The sequence below is a fragment of the Chinchilla lanigera genome, unplaced genomic scaffold, assembly GCF_000276665.1.
Source record: "Chinchilla lanigera isolate Chin_1 unplaced genomic scaffold, ChiLan1.0 scaffold00007, whole genome shotgun sequence".
NCBI lineage: Eukaryota > Metazoa > Chordata > Mammalia > Rodentia > Chinchillidae > Chinchilla > Chinchilla lanigera.
Genome location: NW_004955408.1, coordinates 28,967,634 through 28,972,174, shown reverse-complemented (window position 1 = coordinate 28,972,174; position 4,541 = coordinate 28,967,634).

Below are 4,541 nucleotides of genomic sequence, written 5' to 3'. Positions count from 1 at the left end.
TAAATTCCCAGACCTCACCCAGATCCTCTGGAATCTAAAATGTTGAAGGCTTCACAGAGATCTGGATTTAACAGGCTCGCTAGAATATTTTGATGCACACTTCAGTGGTGTATGTACGGGGATCTGAATGACAAGAAGTCCAGTGGGGAATGTTCTGGATGGAGTGAACAGCTTGGCAGAGTCCTGTGCCAGGAAGAGGGCCTGTCAGAGACACAGGAAATGGCACTGGGGCAGCTGGCAGGGTTTCAAAGGCCTCTATAAGACATTTGGCTCCTGTTCCAGATGTGCTTCCTGGCCTCACCTGGTGTGGGATAAGTGCTCTGGACTTTACTCTCTGCCTTCTTTCTGGGGAAAGGGTAGAGATCAGCTGTTATCTCCTGTACCCCTCTCGTGAGTTCTCAGCTTGGCACAGAATGGTGGAAGGCAGATGGAGGAGAAACTCTGGTCCTAGAAATAGAGAAATGGGTGTGGAGGCAACAAAAGAGATAGAATCCAAAGGAAAGGTGGGAGGGGTAAAGAAAAGTAAGCTGTGATGGTAAGATCAGAGATATGGGCCAAGGCTTCAAGAGTAACTGAGGAAGCTGGCTGTGGTGGCATATGCCTGTAATCCCAGCCCTCAGGAAGCTGAGGCAGGAGGATTGTTGTGAGTTCCAGACCAGCCTGGGCTACAAAGTGAGCTCAAGACCAGCCTGAACTGCACAGCAAGAACCTGTCTCAAAAAGACAAAAAAAAAAAGAGTAACTGAGGAGACATTCAGGTGCTGTCTCTCCTTTCCAGTGCCTGTGGGGAGACCTGAGAGGCCCCAGAGCTATGATCAAGCCATCTGGCTCCTGGAAACTGGCTCCCAGGCCACCCCACTCTACCCACCTGCTCCTGCTGCAATGGAGAGGTACAAAGCTTGAAGCTGCTGCTCAATCCATCACAAGCCAGCTCTCAGACAGAGCTGGTGATGTGCATCCCCAGGGGAGAAGCAAATGAGCTCCAGGGAGCCCCATGGAACATTTCTCCTGCAGGTCAGGGCACAAGTTCTGTCTGTGGACACCTCTGACAGCAGAACAGCAGGACAGGACCCATTGCAAAAATGCCTCCTGCTCTGATTTCTACCCAAGCCTCTAAGCTCACAGACTGGTATGCAATACGTAATCCCAATTGCCAAGCAGAAGTCACAGCCCAGCTAGTGAGACACACAATGCAAGAATAATTTAATATATAAAGAAATCAGGAACAGTGCATCATGAACTCTGCAGGGCCATTCTTTCACTCTTTCCATTTTCAAAGTATTTCTCGAGCACCTACTATGTGCTGAGAACCATTCTAAACTGTGAGAATCCTCTATCTGTGAATCAGACAGACATGGTCCCTCCTTCCCTAGAACTTATGGTTCTAACAGGATGAGATAATAAAAAAGAAGATGGGTGAACAGGAAATATTCAGGTTGTGAGGGCTCTGGAATGCATGGTCATGTTGATGGCAGAGGAGCTCACAGCTGAGCCGAGACACCAGTGCTAACAAGTGGCCAAGAGACTTGGGAAAAGAGCCTTCCAGGCACAGGGAACAGCAAGTGTGAAGACCCTAATGGCAGCAAATTCAATCATCCTACAAGGGCTGGGGATTTCGCTCAGCAGCACAGCGCCTGCTTGGCAAGCGCGAGGTTGTGAGTTCGATTCCCGGTATTGGAAAACAAACAAACAAACAAAAAAAGAAATCAATCATCCTACAAGGCACCAAACCCTCCTTGAAGTGCTGGGGGTACACGTCCAAAGAGGTGGCCTAGTCACTGTCTTGTTCCCTGAAACTCACCAAAGTAGACTTCCTTCACGTACCAAGGATTGGTCAGAAAAGGTACCAACTCAAATACAATGGTCTTGATATTTTATGCTGCTTGCAGATCCCTGAGGGATGGGGGCAACGGGAAAGGAGGACAGGAAGAGAGGTAAAGCCAGGGCTTCCAGAGTCAGCAAACATTAGGGTCCCAGCACTATCATTCACCAGCTCTGTGACCCAAGCAAATTGCTTCACATCTCTAGGCTTCCATTTCCCCACACCCATCTTATTGTTCAAGTGCAATTCCTCAAAATCCTATTTATGAACCACCTGGGGTCTCCATCCACTGTCACCGTGATTGCAACTTCACATTTTAAGCAGGTCTCTGTTCTTCTGGGTTTATTCAATCCCTATTAACCCCAAGAAAGGAAGATGACCTGACTCCTATGCCTGAGTTCGCATGGAGGGGAGGTATTTGGGAGGAATAATGCAGAGTATCACAGCGCTGGCAAAGTCAGAAGAGGAAAGGCCGCCATCTCTGCACAGATTCCAGGCTTTTCCTTCTTTTCTTCATCCTCCGGGTCTCCTAGTCCCTGCAGATCAGGCGGGGTTCCTCTCCCACAGCGGCAGGAGCACACACTGGACTCAGGCCTGGCTTTTCGACTTGTGCTCATGCCTCCCATCCACAGTGATTGGTCAGAGACGGATCGATGAGAATTGCCGGGTGCCTTGGTGAAGCACTCAGCCACCAGCCTTCCCACAGGAATTGCTAAACCACCTGGACAGGCACGTGGACCTCCGGGGACCATCCTGGCTCTCCTTGGGGACAGTCTTCTGAGAGTAAGGTTGGGGGAAGCGTACAAGAGCTGAGAGATGGAGAGACATCAAGGTCAGTGACTGTGTTGGAGTCCCTGGAACCATGTGGGCTTCTGCTAGCAACACTTTCTCTGGATTGACAATTATGTGAGACAACTCCCTTTTGGCTGATGCCAATTTTAATTGAGTTTCTGTCACTTACAACCAAAAAGTCCTGACTGATACAGAGGATTTTGTGGGGAACAATAGAATTTGAGTTTCCTTGAAGGTCTTGGATCAATGACTAGGGACAGATGAGGGAGTGATAAGAAATGAGATTAATTGGTGGTGTGAGCATGTGCTTGTTACCTCTTCAGCAAGGAGCATCTTCCTCAGAGAACCACAAATTTCCCAGCTGTGTGTTTTGGGTAGAATTGAGCCCATATACATTTTCAGGGTTGAGTCAAGGTCATCATCTGTCTCCCACTGTACTGTGATAGGTTAATTAATAAAGGAGCACATGGCCAAAGTTAATGGAATTGGTCAAAGAAATTGCAGTCTGGAACTTTAATTTAAGTAGGGAAATCTTGCCTATTAGATGTGAGTTAGGAAGACGAGGCCTTGGAAGCTTCTGGCAGGCAACCATCATACAACCATGATGAGAAAGCCTGCTAAAAACAGAGTCCATTCCAATTCAGAACCAATAAATGGAAAGACTGGTCGTATTATCAGAGTGCTAGATCAAGCAACACCTGAAGGAGTAGCTACCCCTGAACTATTCAACCCCAATAAGATCTCTTCGGGCTTAGGAAATTTGGCTTAGTTTTCTGCCCTATGTAAAAGGAATCCTGTTTAACTCAGATGAACCTGAGGAGAGGTTCCTATTTCATGACATTCCACCCTCTAGAGGCCCATGCCTGCACTTAGGGCTCCATCTTCTAGTCTGCAACTTGCAGCCTCCAGGGAAGTAGTTTGTTTGCTTGTTTGTTTGTTTGTTTGTTTGTTTTCAGACTCTCAGGCCATCAGAATGCAGGGAGGGCTCTCTGGGGCTTTGGCAGTGAGATACTGAAGGAACCAAGGATTGACGGAAATCTGTCCAGCATGTGGATGGCGCAAGCTCAGAGCCCCAGACACCCTGGAGAAAGAAATAACTTGCCCTGGGCCCTCCTCCACCCTTCCTCCTGCCCATCCTGGGCAAGGACAGCCATCAATCCCGCTTATCAGACCTCTTATTTCATCCTTTATCCAGCTGTCTCGGGTGTCACTCTGCATCCTTAACACAGAGTTATGAGAGACTGAGCTCGTGGGACCGGGCTGGCTGAAGGATTCATAGGGGCAGGACTCCCCATTCATCAGGGAGAAATCTCAGTGCCTTTGGGGATGGGGCAGAAAATGATTGACTGGGCCTAGGGGAGGAGGCTTTGCTGTCAACAGTCAGAAATATCAAAGTCAAGAGGAGAAGGGTGATGGCATTAAATGAGACTTCTAAGTTCCCATGAAGACAGTCCTAGACCTGACAGGGGCCCCAGGAAGACCAGCAGCAGAAGGCTACATTTCTCAGCCAAACAAGCAATTTACTTAATAATTGCAAGGCTTTTTCCAGGGTAGGAAATTCAGGATGGTAAGGAGCCCCACTTGCCCCCAAATGACCCACAGAATTGTTTAAAATTTATATCACCCTACATTTCTACCCTACCTGAGGCTCTACCCCAAATGGGTACCCATTACAGGTAACATAAAGTAACCATTCCTGACCCCAGTTTACAAAGCCCTCTTCGGCGAGCCCCTGCCCTGCCCGCCTCACCTGCCACACTGCATCCTTCCTCAGCTACCGTGCTCCAGCCTCTCCAACCTCTGCAAACACGCAAATTCACATTTCTCTCTGGACCTCTGTGCTCAATGCCCCCTTTGCGACTGGGCGTGGTGGCGCACGCCTGTAATCCCAGCACTCGAGAGGCTGAGGCAGGAGGATCATTGCAAGT